The sequence below is a fragment of the Nyctereutes procyonoides genome, unplaced genomic scaffold, assembly GCF_905146905.1.
Source record: "Nyctereutes procyonoides isolate TBG_1078 unplaced genomic scaffold, NYPRO_anot_genome, whole genome shotgun sequence".
Taxonomy (NCBI): Eukaryota; Metazoa; Chordata; class Mammalia; order Carnivora; family Canidae; genus Nyctereutes; species Nyctereutes procyonoides.
This window is the reverse complement of record NW_026575045.1, coordinates 1717745-1736902: the sequence shown is the minus strand read 5'-3', so window position 1 is coordinate 1736902 and position 19158 is coordinate 1717745. Positions and strand designations below refer to the sequence as shown.

Here is a 19158-nt window from a genome sequence, read left to right as displayed (position 1 = left end):
TCTTACTTCCAAGAAGGTTTTTAAAAATTGCATAAACTTAGATGTGTTCCAACCATTAACATTTAAGGGGAGCACACAATGTTCTAAATTTAAAGCACTTGCCCAGTTCCTAAAAGCTTGGCAAAAATATACTACAATGTAATTATTTCTTTATGATAAAAATGTCATAATATTATTAAGTTTTAGGACACTCACCTCAGTAATCTGTTGTAATGTGTCAGCGATGAGGCATTGGCTGTGCCCCATATTCTACCTGCTATGAAGCAAGGTTTACCAAATACAAACATATACACAATGAAGGGTTGACTAGGGACTACTTGGTTGTTTCTATATGAGAACTTACTGTGCTTATAATTACGACTTGATCTTGCCATTTATTAGAGTAGATCTGTCAGTTCTAATATTTGGATAAATTTCTGATGTGGGTCACTTTATTTTTATTATGTATTAAAAAGGAAAAAAAGTTGTATTTATTTTTAACTCTCTGAATTTCACACCTGCCCCAGAATAGGCACATCTCCCCATGGCAGTTAGAGCTTTGCAAAACCACCTCAAACTTTTCAAAACCTTCTAATGCCACCTCATCCTTCTTTTTTTCTTTAAATATTTTATTTATTTATTTGAAAGCAAGCAAGCATATGAGTGGGGGGAGGGGCAGAAGGAGAGGGAGAGAGAGAGAACCTCAAGCAGACTCCCCGCTGAGCAGAGAGCTCGGCACAGGGGCTTGATCTCATAACCCTGAGATCATGCCCTGAGCCAAAATCAGGAGTTAGGCGATCAATCAACTGAGCTACCCGAGTGCCCCATCCACCCCATCTTTCTTAGAGTAATTCCCAAATTCCTAACTGGTCTGAAGGCCTACTTCCTCACACGATACTCCAATGCCTCATTTCTCTGATCCTGGCTCCTAGTGAGTCCCCTCACTCATGAAGCTCCTCCTCCAGCCTACTCTATCCCATCTACCTGGCCCTGACCACTGGTCTTCAAACATGCTCAACAGGCTCACAGAGCAGGACCTCTGCACTTGATATTTCCTTTATGTGGAACACAGTTCCCTCCAGCCATCATCCTTTTCCTGTTTCTCTGCTCAAACACTTCCCTTCCTATTCAGAGAGCCCTTTCCCATTCTCCTTATAAAACAGCAACACTCCTACCCAATAATTGTCTCCTATACCATTACATAGCTTTATTCTTCTTCAAGGCAATTATCTTCCCTGACACGGTATATAATATATTAATTTATCTGTTAATTGTTTAGAATGTATGCTCCATGAGGGAAAGGGAGTTTTTGTTCATTGCTGTATCTACAGTGCTAGAACCGTATGGGTACATAGTGATTGTTCAATTAACAGTTGTTGACTATGTGACTAAATGATTCATGAATTTCACCTGACTGACCTAGTTAGTCCTAATCACTTAGCTTTTATTGCAATATTACTGGTCTTCTGTGGCATAGTTTTATTGGTGTTTAGAATCAAAACTCTAATAATTAAAAAAATACGGTTCAAGTATGAAGAATTTTATAATTTGGCAGAATCTCTGTATTTTTTTACTCTTAAATTTGAAGTGCAGAATAAGTAATAATTATTTTATGAGTGCCTAGCATGCAAGAGGCATTACTTTCTAACATTTTAACAAAAACATAGTTTGCCTGAAATGAAACATTTTCTTGCATTCTTTGCAAAACACAAACTTTAAGAGGAAGTGTCGTAGGCTGCTGTAACAAAATACTACAGGCTGGGTAGCTTATAAACAACCAAAATTTATTGCTCACAGTTCTGGAGGCCGGGAAGTCTAAGATCAAGACACCAACAGCATTGAGTTCACTGGTGAAGACTCTTTTTAGCCCATAGCTAGCGCTTTTCCACTGTGCCCTCACATGGTGGAAGGGCCACAGATCTCTCCAGAGCCTCTTTTATAAGGACACTAATCCCTTTCTTTTTTTTCTTTTTTTTCTTTTCTTTTTTTTCACTAACCCCTTTCATGAGGGCTCTATCCTCAAGACTGCAGTACCTCTCAGAGGTACCACCTCCTAATACTATCATCTTTGGGTATTAGGATTTCAACACGCCAATTTTAGGGGGACACCAGCATTCAGATCACAGCACCCAGCACTGAGGCAAAAAGTAAAAATATTCCATTTTCAGTCTTCAAATAAAACTTTTTGAAGCCTCAGTGCCGTATAACATCTACAGTCTCTCCTAAACATAAGCATTTCCCTAAAACATATATAATAACATTCTTTTCTTTAAAACATTTCTAAAATTCACCAACTGTAGTATTTTTTAAAAAACAGCTTTATTTTTCTCTCTTTAAAGTGATGAAAACTCGAGAACTTGAGAAGTTGACAAAGTTCATGCAACTGGCACTGGAAGAGCCTACATCATACATCAGATGCTGATTAGGAGCTACTGACTAGGCTTCAAAACATTTAATTGATAATTACAAAAAAAAAAAGCAAAAACAGAACAAAACATTCCTGCTACTACTTTTTTCCCCCTCTGGCTGCTTGTCATTACTCTTCCTTTCAAAGCTCAGTCTTCAAACTGGCATCAGTACTTCCTCTCCGCTCCTTACCTCAGCCTCCCTCCACCTATACAGTTATTAGCATCAACTACTAATTACTAATGGGCTTTTTGAATTTTTTTTTTTGTCAAGTCTCACTTGGACTCTCCGGCATTTCACAATGTTAATGACTTCTCCTGAAACTTTCTTCCTCTTAGGCTTTCTTCATACTTTCAGAGTGATCCTGTTGCTTGGTTATGGGTTCTCCATTTACGATTTCCTTTTACCTAAAAGAAATCTCCAGTTTTGTTCAGGTATCATTTCTCACCAACAAAGAGCAGTGCCTTGGGGAAAGCTAAATCCACGCTCAGCTCCAGGAGATGGCAGTCTAATTCTTCTCCCAAGTTAATGACTGTCTCAGGAATCCTAAATCAGGTATATTTGTGCTGTCAAGGGTTCAGAAGTAGCCAAAGCAAAAGCCAATGAATCACTGAAGTAATAAAGTAGAACACAGGAAAAAAGAGAGTTTGCAAACTAGGAGCACCCAAGCCAAAACTTGAAGTGAGGCTGAAGGGTGTATTGTTACAAAGTGGCTTATCTAGTGGAAAAGCAAGGCTTGTATTCTTCACGGTGATTGGTTACAATATTAGAATTCTCTTAAATGATAGGGAATTGATCCGTTACCTCATTTCAACCTTGGGAAACTGTTCAAGTGTTGCTTACAATTTCTAGAGGTATCAACAAGAAATGACCCAGGTCAAGTTAGCCTTGCAAAATAAGCTAAATCAAGCTTTATTGTATGAAAAACTGGTTCTGTCTGCTTGGGGAATTTTCAAGGCTGGTCCCTGTTTGTTTTTTATTTTAATAGTGCCAAAGGGACGCAAGGAGTACTTTTGCTGGAGACTCCTCTTGTAGGAGAGCTTCCAGATCCAAACTGCTTCTTTGGCCGGATGTGAATGAGGAAGCACATAATCCTGATCCCTACAACCCATCATTCTACTGCCAGAGGAGAAACAGACTTAAGGCAAATCCAAGACTGGATGGCAGAGCAAAAGAAGACAAAGGGAACTGGTTTTCTGATGAAATTATTGAGCTCCTTGATCAACCACACCCAAGGCCATTTTACCTCTGGAATTCTGGTTATGTGATCCAATAAATTACCTTATTGTTTCAAGCTAGGTGAGTCAGCTTCTCTATTACCTGCACTTGAAACCATTTTTACTGATACAACCACCCTTTCCCGGTTTCTTGACGTCACATCTGACCATTAGTTTTCAGTCTTCTTTGTGGCTCATTCTTGTGTCCTCTTAATCTTTTGATGTCCAGAATCTTACAGCCTCAGCCCACATCTCATCTCACTCAGGTGAACACCCTTCTGGGAATTTCCACATGTATCTGTGTCTTTGACAACTATTTTTGTTGTTGTTGATCAATTCAAAAACCATCCCCCCCCCCAAAAAAAAAAAGCCATCCCTCCTCAGCCCACATGTCCCTTCTAAGCACTGGATCTTATTTACAATTCTATTCTGTCATCTCCACAGGGATTTACACAGGCCCTCCTAATAGAATATGTCCATAGCAGGGATCCCTGGGTGGCTCAGCAGTTTGGCGCCTGCCTTTGGCCCAGGCATGATCCTGGAGTCCGGAATCGAGTCCCACGTCGGGCTCCCTGCATCGGGAGCCTGCTTCTCCCTCGGCCTATGTCTCTGTCTCTCTCTGTGTGTCTATCAGGAATAAATAAAATCTTTAAAAAAAAAAAAAAGAATATGTCCATAGCTCAGCTTATCATTCCCATTAAACCTACTTAAACTCGTACCTTGAACTATACTATTGTATTGGTCCCTTAAACCAGAATCCTAGGTGATATACTCAAGCCTTCCAACTTTAGAGAGCTCACCAAATACCCTCAGTGCTTCTGCCTAAAAAGATACCGAGGTATTTACTCCTTTTTATCCTAAAAACTACTTAAATTGGGTTTTTATAATTCTTCACCTAAACGTTTTTTATAGTATACACTTCTCACACTGAATCAGCAGTTCGCACCTTCATTCTTTGGTGCTAAGTGCTCTATAACTATTCTTTCACTGATTAATGAACAAACAGCTGCCAGGTTTTTCTGTTTGTTTGTTTTTTCCTCCAAATCATCCTCCAGACAATCATCAAATTATTTTTCTCAAATGCAAAATACAATCATAACTACACCACTTCCCTTCTTAAATACCCTTCCCATTGCCAAAAATGAAAAAAAGTCTCTACTGGCTTAAGTTCACATATTCAATAAACCTCTACTATATGTCAGATTTTAGGCTAAGGACTTTGAGAGTGTGAGTTATGATTTTCTTATTTTAAAAATTATAAATGACCTTAGCCATGACAAAATTTAGGTATCCTCACTCTGCTCTGAATCCAAGAACCGGCATCTATTTTTACTCTGATAGACTATTTCCATACCATTTTTATGCTCTATCTAAATGTGAACTAGGATTATTCTAAATTAATTACAATTTATATTACTGCATAAAAATTCCAGGAAATGTGATTAGCTAATTGACACTGTCATGTACAGAAATTCGTACTTTTCAGAAGCTTCTCTAAAATTCAAAATTTAGTCTTTTCCTCCCCGCCTCCCTGAAGCTTGGCTGCCATCATGAATGACACAGTAACTATCTGGACCAGGAAGTTCATTACCAACCAACAACTACTTCAGTGGAAACAGATGGCCATTGATGTTCTTCACCCTGGGAAGGCAACAGTTGTACCTAAGACAGAAATTCAGGAAAAACTAGCCAAAGTGTACAAGACCACACCCAGATGTCATGTTTGTATTTGGATTCAGAACCCATTTTGGCGGTGGCAAGACAATTGGCTTTGGCATGATTTATGATTCCTTGGATTACGCAAAGAAAAATGAACCCAAACATAGACTTGCAAGACATGGCCTGTATGAGAAGAAAAAGACATCAAGAAAACAGTGCAAAGAACACAAAAACAGAATGAAGAAAGTCAGGGGGACTGCAAAAGCCAATGCTGGTGCTTGCAAAAAAGAAATGACCTGGCGATTGGACAACAGAAGGAGTAAAGATTCTGCAGTGGCTTTACCTGTGGTGATTGTGCAGAGGATGAGAGGATTAATAAACTAAGAATGTTAAAAAATAAAATAAAATTCAAAATTTAAATACTACATTTTAGATAAATGAATATGGTGATTTGCTGGCCTTGAGATTCCACTTAAGAAATTAGCTCTGAAATCTCACATTCTTTAAAATTCAGAAATCACTCAAATTTTTCATATTTTCCTCAGTTATTTTTTTCCTGAAGAGAGATTATTTAAATCCCCACCAAGTTATACACAATTCCATATCTTTATTAATTTATTTGACAAATATCTGGGTGCCTAGGCCTTTGGTTTTCCTTTATGAACAAAATGGATACAAATTGACTTCTGTGGAGACTGCATTCTAGCATGGGGAAGGGGAGAAGAATAAATATTCCCTTATATGGCAATCACTATTCACTTTGAAATCTTTGCAATCGGTTATTTCACAGGAATAAAAAACAGATAAAAGACATTAAGAATATTTTAGCTGGGAAATTACAACTTGATAATCAGACATTTAAATCTTACATTCATCTATTCATATGTACTGAGCATCACAATCTGAGTTACTCACTTGTATCCAGACCCAACGTATTTATTGAGCACCTACTAGACATTTGCCATTGTAGTTGTTAGTAGATTCAAAGGTGGTAAAAACACTACGGCCTCCACACTCTGTGATGATGGTCACAGTCTAGGAAGTGAGATGGAATGACTGCACAGTGCAGGGCAGCGCTGTGGACATCGGCAGTATAGATGAGACATGATTCGTTTCCTGGGTTTTGTGTGAGTGCAGATGCCCATGCATGCAGAGATAAAAGAAGGGATCAAAACTGAGTTCTGAGGTTATTCTCCCCCAAATTAGTGAGGGATTCTGGAGGATAGGAGGACAGGCTGACTCAAAGGCACAGATGTGGGAAGTGGCATAGTGTGTTCAGGTACCTGCAAGTAGTAAAATATTTCTGCATCACAGATGTCAGGGAGCAGGTGGTGAAAAGCAAGGAACTCCTGGAGGTCTATGCTGAGGACCAAATTGCAGTCCACATGCAGAGAGGAGCAAATGGAGATCTGGAAGCCACAAGGATGCAGGGACAGGATCATATGTTAGAAAGATGAGCATGTGGAAACTGAATCTGGGTGGGGAAAACGAGTCAGGGAGGCAAGATGGGAGCCTGCTGGCGTGCTGAGGTGGGAGATGGGTAGACACACCACACAGGGTGATGCACTGAGGGGTATTTAAATGTCTGATCCTCAAGTTGTAAACAAAAGAACAAAACTTTAGTTGGATGTTAAATTCCTAGAACTTGGAAACGAATCAGACATGAAGAGAGGGACATTTCATAGAGATAACTAAGGCTGAGAACCCAGTGGTTGGGAAAAGGATGGAACAAAACAGGAACAAAAAAGGAAGATATTGTTTTCAATGAAGGGGAAGTGATGATAGTACAGCTTTGAGGGAAAGGAAAGACTTCCAAGGATGACGGACCCCTTGGCATTTGGGTAAAAGAGGCATATTATGGATTTCAGTTCAGTTCAATCACTCCATGCACTTTAACTTTTTTTTTTTAAAGATTTTATTTATTCATGAGAAACACAGAAAGAGAGGCAGAGACATAGGCAGAGGGAGAAGCAGGCTTCTTGTAGGGAGCCCAATATGGGACTGGATCCTGGACTCCGGGATCATGACATGAGCCGAAGGCAGGTGCTCAATCGCTGAGCCACCCAGGTGCCCCACAATTTAACTTTTTAAGGTTGCCTGCTTTGTTTTCCTAATTAGCTTTTAAATTTGCCAAAAGATATCTACTTCTTATACCACATAATTACTGAATACTTTATACATGCCAGACACTGTCCCAGTATATATATATATATATATATATATATATATATATATATATATAATTGTATTATAAATAACATTGTGTGTATATATATGTTGTATATATTACATGGCATATTATACATTATATTTGTGTGTGTGTGTTTGTGTATAGTCAGTCAATTAAGTAACTGGAAACAACACAAATGTCCACTACAAGGTGAATGGACAGACAAGCTATGGTAGACTACTGCTCAGCAATACAAAGGAATGACCTGATCCATTGACAGATGCTCACGACATGGAGGAATTTGAAAATAATTATGGAAGGACGTCTGTGGTTCCCACGAGACGGGAGGTGGGGAAGAAGGTGTGTGGTAGAAAAAAAATAAGAGGTAGGAATAAACTTTTGGGGCAATGGATAAATTAAGTATCTTGGCTGTGGTGATGGGTTCACTGGCATGAACCTATGTTGAAACATCAAACTGAATACTTTAAATGTGCAAGTTAAATGTACCTAAGAAAGCTATTTTTTTAAGAAAGCTATTTTTTTAAAAATAAAATAATAGGTATATTTATGTGGTGGATTATGGGTTAATTTTAATTTTTTTCTTTTTACATTTTAAGCATGATGCTAGAAAACCATATTACCTTTAAAATAAAATTCATTTTAAGAATGATAAAAAGTGCACTGGTCGAGTACTAAGTAATCCTAGTAATCAGGGAACTGCAGCTTTAAGCAACAGTGAAATATTGTATCAAGGCCATCAGACTAACAAAATTACAAAATCAGAGGTGAGATGTCAGCTAGAATATGGTAAAGCAAGTAATTCTCATCCTTCGGTGGGAATATAAATTGGTATAGCTAATTTGGAAAGAAATATTGTGATATCCAGCAAAACAGAAACTGCGTTTCTACTAATGACTGCAGGACCAGTTTTCAATTTTCCATAATTCTAATAACTGGTGCCATTGAGAAGAATGAACACACATTTGATGCATTCTGTGTGAGTGCTGAGATTACAGATTTTCACAGTTCAGCTCGTCCCTCCTAGATTTCTCTCTGCAGTCTCTCTCCCCTTCCCCTTTCCCTGGTCTGACAGTCTCACTGCAAACCTTCCAGTCACTTCACCGTCACCCCCGAAATCCTTTACCTCTTACCAGCTCCTTTCTCTTCCCCACTCCCCCCGCACACACCCAAAAATGGCTGAGCAGGGATCAGAAGTGACATGTGAAGGCACATCTCTCCTCTGAAATGGGGACAGTCCAACAGTGGCAAAGTGGGGAAGGAAGAGCCACGGCATCCCGTAAACACAGCAAGGAAGGTAGGGAAGCCTTTATGGGGCCGGCCAAGGCAGAAACCTCAGTTCCACGGGCATTCTGTCTGGAGGCAATGAAACACCCAGAAAGCAGCAGAGCAGGAGGGACAGTAATGTAATTTTAAAACTTGTAGCTATTATTTTTTATGGAGATGTTTTAGATATTTAATAGTGTCACAAAATGTTTTTATTGATGTATACATTCTGATACTTTAAAATTCTGTTATTAATGCTTGTATTACAGGATAATGCTGAAGTGCTTAGCTGTCATTTGTTGTGGTACACCAAACATCACGCGTCAAGTCCCCAAATTCCTCTTTTCTGTTTCAACTCCAGAAAAATTATCCCATAACATTATTTGCTTATAAGAGTAAATGATTAGAAACAACTTAAATGTCCACCTAAAAAAGGATGCATAGATTATTTGGATTACATAAAAGCTACAGAACACTATCCAATGTTTATAATAAATGAGCTAGAGCTACATGCATTAATATGGATACAGAATATAATTTTAGGGGAAAAATAGGCCACAAAACCACATATTGTTTTATATTCACATGGATTTCAAAAACTGCCCATGTTATATATTATTTCTAAATTTATAAATATGGAGTAAGATACAATGCATTCATGATAACAACAGCTTCTACATTCAGGACAGTATTTTCTCAAGGACAGAGAATACATATCTCAGAGGAATACATAAGGATCTTCAGCAGTGTCTGTGTTTACTTTTACCCTCCCCCCCTTTTTGTGGGGGGGGTATGGGGGAAGAGAAAGGAGCTGTTAAGAGGTAAAGGATTTCGGGAGTGAGGGTAAAGTGACTAGAGGGTTTGCAGTGAGACTGTCAGAGAGGTGGGGGATCAGGGAAAGGGGAAGGGGAGAGAGACTGCAGAGAGAAATCTAGGAGGGATGAGCTGAACTGTGAAAATCTGTAATCTCAGCACTCACACAGAATATACACAACAAGTGATGTAAACTGATGTTAAATGTCATACAGATCAGGAGTGCATATAAATGTATACAAGTGGAGGGATCCCTGGGTGGTGCAGCGGTTTGGCGCCTGCTTTTGGCCCAGGGCGCGATCCTGGAGACCCGGGATCGAGTCCCATGTCGGGCTCCGGCGCGTGGAGCCTGCTTCTCCCTCTGCCTGTGTCTTTGCCTCTCTCTCTCTCTGTGTGACTATCATAAATAAATAAAGAAGAATAAAAAAATATGTTTAAATGTATACAAGTGGATAAAAAATAGTTTTATTCCCTTTCACCCCAAACTGATCGGTACCAAAACGATTTCATATTTTCTACTAAAAAAAATGTCAAGACAAAGAAGACCTTGGAGACATACCTTTAAAACTCCATTATAATGGAAATTGTGAACTGTTCAGTTATAATACAGGTAATTACAGCTGACTAGGTTTCTGAACTCACACCTCATCTATGAATTTATGAACACTAGGAAAGTGTCCCAGTTAAACTGATAATGTACATGGTTCAGCTTCTGAAAATGAGAATGTTTTTACATCTAAAGCTGAGCTGCTCTTATTTGAATTCAGCTTTAAGCAAAACAACAGATAAGCATGGTTTCAATCCCTTACCATAATGTACCACCCAATTTCAGAAATCTCTGTATTTTGCAATTCGATTTCTCTGTGTCACATCAAAGTGAGGTAAGAGCTTTGGGGACACCCAGAGAAATACTGCCTGAAGACAGAGACAGTAAATGAAGAACAACTAGGCCACTCTTGAGAACCCATGCTAAATAAAGCCTATTGTAGCCAAATTTTAGGCATGTGGAATAAATTCAAAACATTGTGGCTTGCCACAAACTCAGTATATTAAACCTCGTCCCAAATGAGATGTTACTTGATTTATTTAGACTCCTTGGCATGTGTGGATTAATGTGCTGGCAGTCTGAGCAGTTCTTCTTCCTGGGTTCTTTCAAGAATTCTTGGATAGAAGAGCTAAGCTAATTTGAATGACATTTATATGGGAATATGACTCCAGGTGCAATTATAATCAGCATGTGGTAGGAACAGTGGTGGAGCTTTCTTCTGCTGAGCACATCTGCCCAGAGGGAAAAGCAGAAGCTCACTCTGACTTGCCTCTTAAAGGGCTGCACTCGATGGAGCCTTGTCTTCCCTGCAGAGGCAGTACAGCCTACAAATGAGCCAAATGGAGGGATGAAGAAGGGAAGAGAGGTTTTCTTTTTTTAAAGTGTCTCCATTGGGCATCCCTGGTGGTGCAGCGGTTTAGCGCCACCTGCAGCTGGGAGTGTGATCCTGGAGACCCAGGTTTGGGGTCCCTGCATGGAGCCTGCTTCTCCCTCTGCCTGTGTCTCTGCCTCTCTCTGTCTCTCATGAATAAATAAATAAAATCTTTAAAATAAATAAATAAAAGTGTCTCCATCTCTTTTCTACAGGGAAACTTGACTTGGAGGGCAGGGTGCAGTAAAAAGTAGTAGGTGAGAAGAAAAGTGAGCCAGAGAAAAGGCTGTACAGAGTAGCCTATTCCGTATGAAGTGTGCAAAGAAGAGTACTTCTTTAACTACTGCAGGGCTTGCTCATGCATCACATGGAGTGTGGGAGTCAGAAAGCTGCTGGTCGGGCCCCACGGGCTCCTGCCACAACTAGCCTTAAGTCCTGCCCTTTGCACACAGCTCAAAACGCAGTCGGGCTGCAGGGTGAGTATCCCAGCTTATAGTCACCTTGGCACAGCACAAACTTGGCACAGCTGATCTTTCTCATGCTTACAGAAGTACTGAAGTTCTCAACGTCATCAAAGTCATCCCTCCGTCAAACACTTTTTTCAACCAAAAGATAAACTCAAGCTCCTACTTTGGGGGTTCTCTATTTTAAAAGTCTCAGTGGCCTGGCAGGAAAATGGCATGTCTGGCAAGCTGGGACTCTAGTCCTGCTCCACTCTTTCCCAAAGGAGTGTCATTCCTTACTGTCTATTATACCTCAATTTCCTCATGAATGGAACCAGGAAAACAGTCCTTGTCGTGCCTAACAAGGAAGGTGGAGTACAAACCATAGAGCATGTGTCTGGGAAGATGCTTTTAAAACTGTAAAATGTACAAAGCTGGAGGTGTCACAACTTCAGATTTCAAACTATACTACAAAGCTGTAGTCATCAAAACAGTATGGTACTGGCATAAAAACAGACACATAGATTAGTGGAACAGAATAGCAAGCCCAGAAACAGACCCATGATTAATTAATCTTCAACAAAAGAGGTAAGAATATATAGTGATAGTCTTTTCAATAAATGGTGTTGGGAAAACTGGATAGCTACATTCAAAAGCATGAAATTGGACAACTATCTTATATAACACACAAAAATAAGCTCAAAATGAATCTAAGACCTAACTGTGAGACCTGACCATAGAGATCCTAAAAGAGAACACAGGCAGTAATTATTCTGACATTAGCATTAACCACATTATTCTAGATAGGTCTCCTAAGGCCAGGGAAATTAAAGAAAAAAATAAACTATTAGGACTATAAAAAAAATAAAAAGCTTCCGCACAGAAGAGGAAACAATCAACAAAACTAAAAGACAACCTACTGAATGGGAGAAGATATTCACAAATGATATATCCAATAAAGGGTTAGTATTCAAAATATCTATAGAACTTATTGAACTCAACACTCAATCAATAATCCAATTAAAAAATGGGAAGAAGACATGAACAGATAATTCTCCAAATAAGACAGATAGATGGCCAACCTGAGACACAAAAAGATGTCCAACATCACTCATCATCAGGGAGATGCAAATCAAAACTTCAGTGAGGTATCTCCACACCTGTCAGTATGACTGAAAGCAAAAACACAAGAAACAACAAGTGTTGGAGAAGAAGTGGAGAAACAGGAGTCCTCGTGCACTCTTGGTAAGAGTGTAAACTGGTGCAGCCACATGGAAAACAGTGTGGGAGTTCCTAAGAAAATAAAAAATAGAACTACCATATAATCTAGAAATGGCACTACTGAGTATTTATCCAAAGAATACAAAAATACTAATTTGACACACATACACACACACACACACAGAGGAATGTTACTCAGCCATAAAAAAGAATGAAATTTTGCCATTTGCAACATGTAAGAGGGTAGAAAGTATAATGCTAAGTGATACAAGTCAGTCAGAGAAAGATGAATACCATATGATCTCACTTATATGTGGAATTTAAGAAACAAAACAAATGAACAAAGACTTTTTAAAAAGTGACAGAGAGACAAATCGAGAAACAGACTCAACTTTAGAGCACAAACTGATGGTTTCCAGAGAGGAGAGGAGGAGAGGGGGGACTGCTGAGATAGGAGATGGGGATGAAGGAGGGCACTCATCATGACAAGCACTGGGTAATGTACAGAAGTGTTGAATCACTATCCTGCACCCCTGAAACTAATACAACACTGTATGTTAACTACACTGGAATTAAAATAAAAAAATTCTTAAAAACTAAGTTGTAAGCAAATGCAAGATATTATTTGTAATAATACAAAAATAATAATCAGAAAAGAGACCTCATATTTACAAAGCACCCCTTCCTTCCACAGTCTTTATCTAACACTGGGTTATCAACATGCCATCACTTTCGCCCATTATGGATGTTGAATAATTGTTCTTGGGCTTAACTTAATGAAAATGAATGATGCATGAAGTTATAGCTTTCTTCCAAAAGAATGCCTCTTAAATTATGAGAAATTCCTACACCCTAAGTTATGAGTGTTTTTTGTTTTGTTTTGTTTTGTTTTGTTTTAGTGATTCTCTAGAGACTAGAACCACAGATCTCATTAGAACTTTTTTCTGCAGAGTCACTTACCTAAATACATCTCCATGGCTCCTCCAATGTGGCAGGTCATCTTAGAAATGTGCTTCCCATGTGTACACTGACACTATTTCCCCCACATACACACTAAACAGGACCTCAAGCAGGAGTAATGAGTATGAGACGTTTCTGTCAAACTATCCATAATATCTTTCTTTGGGGCACCTGGGTGGCTCAGTCAGTTAAGCATCTGCCCTTAGCTCAGGTCAGGATCCCGGGGTTCTGGGATGCAGCCCCAAATCCAATCCCCTGCTCAGCGGAAAGCCTGTTTCACCCTCTCTGTCTGCCCATTCCTACTTATGTGCTTTCTCTCTGTCACATAAATAAATAAAATCTTTTTAAAAAAATGTCTTTCTTTAGTGTCCACTGTATGCTGAGCCCATGCAAGGTACTCTACATATAAGATGAAGCTGGGTGTTTGTACTGCATAAAGAGATCACACCTACTCAGACCGTCATGGCCAATATACTGTTAGACTGTCTCGCACTACTTTTTAAATGCATGGAAATCCTTTGTGTTTGGGTAGTATGATGTTTCAGTTTGTCTGATTCTTCTCTTCCCATGGAGAAGAGTGCACATAAAGGTAACAGTACTTGTGGTGTATCTGCATGATTATTTTCAGATAACACACAATTGCCTCATTCACTCACAAATCTATATATCCTGTTAAGAATTCACAGTTTAATTAGGAAGATTCACAGTTTAATTAGGAAGACACACCATAACAATCACACATGAGAAGATGATCATAGGCAGTGTCTGTCTCGAAGTCCCAATGATGATGTACATACAGATATATCCTGAGGAGCCCTAAGACACAGGGCCACTGACATCTTGTGAAGGAAAGGGATATATCACAAGGGAGGAACTTTGATAAAACACAAATGATGGGAAAAGGGAGGATTATCTGTGTGCAAACTACGTATTTCATTTTGATGTAGGACCAACAACGTTTGGGTAAGCATATGCCCTATCACAGTACAGACCTGGATGACACATTGGTTCATGAGTATATGGAAGTGGAAATCATGCTACTGGACATTTCTCCCAGATTCTACCCCTTCTTTGTTATTTGTGAGGGTGTGCAAAGTCCACACTTATTGAAACCACATTAGGAATTAAAGAATTTGAGGAAGTACAAAGGAATATTAAAATACTATTGGATAATTCCACCCCCTATACCAAGAGGAAAAGGCCATCCCATATAACAAGTGGATATGATAAGACCATAGAACAGTGGCCCAGAGACAAGAGAGAGAAGGCAGAAAGTGATTCTATTAACATATTAGAAATTATTCTAATTACATCTAGAAATTATTGCTCTAGCTTAACTATGTTCTCTATTTTCATACAAAGAAAGTAGTATTCAATATTCTAACTTGAAAATGCCAAAACTTTAAACTTTATAAAATCACAATTATTTGCAGATCTCTGATTGTATCTATTCGGTTAATCTATTTATAGTTGCCTTATTGTACCAACATTTCTCCAGCTAATCTGAAATAGAAAATATTCATTTTGAACAAAACCTTAAGTTCATGTGTCAAACCTCATACAATTTATCTTTGTACTGTCTTATTAATTATGTGTTTCAAATATATTGAGAATAAGCATGGATAGTTTACATATGTGTTTTCTACACACTGCATATATATGTATGTGTATGTTAGGGCTCTCTGTATCATCCTAATTTTATATACGTGCTGCCACAGCAAGTACAGTATGTTAAATGTCACGGACAAAAGTCCATAGTATAATGACAATAGTAACTTCCATTAATTATGCACTCAACAAATATTCTTGAGCCATTCGTATATGCAGGATGCTGCTCTGCGCACTGAATAGAGAAAGATTTACAAGACATCTAAGAGTCCAGCATAAACATAGCACAGTCCAAAGACCAGCTACAGCGGTCATATCCATATTGTGAAGAACGCAAGCTGCTATTCAGGCACCACCCTGGAGAGTCAGGCTTTTGTGCACAAACTCCAAGAATGCAGTCAACCACCATACGAACCTCACAGATTTTTGCTACGTAGTACACAGGTTCTGAACATATACTGCTTTCTGCAATCACTAATGGAGGAAAAGCTCAAATAGGAAGACTACAGGACACCAGTAAAACTAATGCTACCATTAGTAGCATCCTCAAGCAACATGGAGTTAGCTGTCCAACACAGGCACAAATGGTAAAAGCAAAACAAATCTGGAAAACCAGAGAAGAGGGGCTGAGGCATATGTTTTCTGAGCAGGAATACTATACACTGCATGATAAAGGGATATAATGACATACATGTTTAAGAATCAGCCATGACAGGAAAAAAAAACAGAAATACTCTCTGTATGTTCTGGACCATTAAGAAGGTTCCTGTAGATAAAGATTTTAATTCAAGAAGTATGTCTTCAAATCCCAGCTCAGCAGATCACACTAATTTGTGATTTTAGGCAAACCTTTAACTTCTCAGAACCTTACTTTTATCTGTATAGTTGGGACAGTAACTTACTGTGTTATTATAAAGATTAAAGGAATAAATAATTTTTTGGTTGTTTTAATACTAGTAACATGCCTGGTTATGAATGTCTAGTATAGAATGTATCTGTGATATGCATGAAGGCCTTGTGTGTGTGCTTTACACACACACACACACACACACACATACCCTTATTCATCCAACATTCTACAACCTATGTGTTCTATCCCCTGCAAATCCTATTAATTAGCCAACTCTTCATAAGCCCTGTGAATTAATCCTTACAACAGACTTCATATTCACCTTTTTAAAACTTTTTGTTCCTACTTACCACAGCCTAATCCAGGCCCCCTGTTTTAGGTCTGAAATCACCATAGTACTATCCAGACCTTCTTGCTTAAACATTTATTCCTATTTTACCAACAGACCCATCTTCCTAAAATGATTTTCCTTCCCCTGTGTAGGTACCACACAGGTTACAGAGTGAAGTAGAAAAAGAATAGAGTGTGAGCCAAGAAATTACGGTCTAGTTAGTCTTGGCTCTGTTTCAAGCTTAACCCAAATATGGGGCAAATCATTTACTCTCTCTGGCCTTCAGCTTCCCTCTCTATAAAATGAGTAAATTTGATCTAAATGATTTCTGGGTCTCCAACTTAATATTCTTAATTTTAAATTTAATATTCAAATGACATATCAAAAATATCACTGCAAAAATCAACAGTTAAGACAACTGTTCCAAAGTACATAATGATCAGGAGAGAAACAACAGCAACAAACTGCTTTATCATTAACACACTGCTTTACCCTGCTCCATATGAGCAGCATGTATTAAGCAAGCACCTAAACTCACCTGTGTGGCATAACACCAGAGGGAAGTGGGCCTCAGCATCTCTACTCATTTCTGTGAATTTAGGTTGGATGCTACATGGATATGGTGCTTTTCCCTACCTTCCCATTCATGTGTGAGCCAGAGCATTTAGGGAGCAGAGAGACATAAAGAGAAAATACAATTTTACCTTAAGGAATGTGGTTCAAATGCTTTTTTGCCAAGAAGCTGGAGTAGTCAGACTTGGGGCCTTTACTCCCAATGCAAAAGTCTAATTGTTCTTAAGGCAAAAATATAGGTGTAGAAACGTCAACACATGAGTCGCTTTGCTTACCTATGATATTAATATAATATACAATACTCATAAAGCTTTATCTGGTCTTGATTTTGTTGAAATTTTATCTGAAGCCCAGTTTATTGATGTCTAAATCTCTCACTCACATTCTCCTTATGATCTACCTCAAATAGGTAAAACACATGATGTGACTTCTGCTTTTAGTGAAGGCAGACTATCAGGGAGCTCATTTACCATCTCACCCAAAACAACTTAAAAATAAACAAGATCTATGAAGCAACGGTCCTTAAAACACTGAACATCAGGCAACGTAGAACAGTGATCTGAGAGAGATGGAAGACAGATCAGGTGGGGCCTCCAGCTTCGTTTCTAGAGAAAATTTCCAAGCCATGGAGGAGAGAAACATAAGGTAGATCCCAGTGAATTGAGAAGATACTGTCTGGCACAAAGGGGACGGGCCTCCTTTTTGCTGGAGCTATGTCAATGTTACTTCTCCTGTTAAATGATTTTAATATCATCCACAGAGTGGAAGACTAAGCATTTCTGTCCTTAAGAAGCTCAGAGTCTAATAGGCATATAGAAAAATAAATTTTAAAAAATTACAATATAGTTTTCTAAGTTCTCTACAATAAGGGCAAGCACATAATCATTTGAGAAAATATGAGAAGGATTTCCAGCAGCCCTGGAGGAAACAGATCAGAGAAAGGTTCTTTGTAGAGAAAACCATAAACTATGTTCTAAAATCTAAATAAAAGTTCAACAAAGGAAGGGAGGGTAATCCAGGAAGAGTGGGAACACATGTAACAGCCCAAACACGGGAATGAGCATACAGAGCATAGACATACAAGGGGCCAGGAAGGGAGAAGGTGGTGCAGAGGTCAGCAGGCTTCAGATCCTGAAGGGCCCTATACGCCTGGCTAAGAAAAGTGGATTAGTTCTGCAGGCAGTGGGGAGCCATCTATGGTTTAAATAGGAAATTACTTAATTTTATTTGTATTTTGTATAAATCATTCTTGCTAACATGTAAAAAGTGGACTGGAGGAGAAAACCAGATGTGTGGAAATGATTAGGAGACTCTGATATTTAGGTGACAGATAATAGGTATGAGTTCAAAACTCAATAGATTCTAAAAATTCTGGGGAGGTGAATTTTTCAAATAAATTATGATTGATTAAATATGAGAGGAGAGCATAAGGAAAGCATCAAGGTTGGACATCCAGATTTCTGTGACAGAAAAAGGCACTATGATTCACTGAGATAGAAAGCAAAGAAAGGGGAGAAATTTTGGAGATGTGCATGAGTTCAATTTTGGACAGGGAGGATTAAGGTGTCCAAAGGACAGGCAAGTAGAGATATCCAGCATCAATACTAAGTCTGAGGGAGAGGCTTGTGCTGGAAATAGCCTTGAGGTTCACCTGCACATATGGAGTGTTCAAGCTCTGCATATCGATTAGGTCACCCAATACAATGGTAGGCAGTGAGAGGACAAACATTATAAGATCCTGGAAAGGACTGTTACTTAAGTGATAGGCATAAAAGGGGAAAACAAAAGAGACAAAAGAAAAGAAAGAATGGAAAGATGGCGAGAAAGCCAAAGGGCATGGTCTCAGGATAGTTAAAAAATGAGCTGGATTAGCACAAGAAGTTACCAATAACCTCTGAAATGGTGGGGATCCTGAACATTGTATATGGAAAGAACTGGCCTTTGACAGGACGGTGGCACTTTGTGTCCAAGTAACAAGGGTAAGAGACAAAAAAAGATGTACACGGATATAGATAAGAGGAAGTAAAGGAAATCTTTGGCCTACAGTTTTAATTTAATTTTGAATTTATCTATGAGGTGGGAGGCCAATTTCAAATGTGGGAATATGAAGCAAAGATGAAATGGAGTAAACTTAAGGAGACTGAGGCAAGTTTCAAATAAATACTACCAGAAATGAGAAAGAGAGTTATTTGTGAAACTAAGAATATTCCTAGGCAGGATGGAGGG

General features: G+C 38.7%; 1 protein-coding gene and 1 pseudogene across 10 annotated transcripts in view; one reads left to right on the top strand and one right to left on the bottom strand.

Annotated features, from left to right (window-relative positions):
- EYA4 (EYA transcriptional coactivator and phosphatase 4) overlaps nt 1-19158 on the bottom strand; it is a 302278-nt gene that overhangs the window by 85238 nt on the left and 197882 nt on the right. The window lies entirely within an intron of this gene.
- Nucleotides 5153-5645, top strand: LOC129509297 (40S ribosomal protein S24-like; annotated as a pseudogene).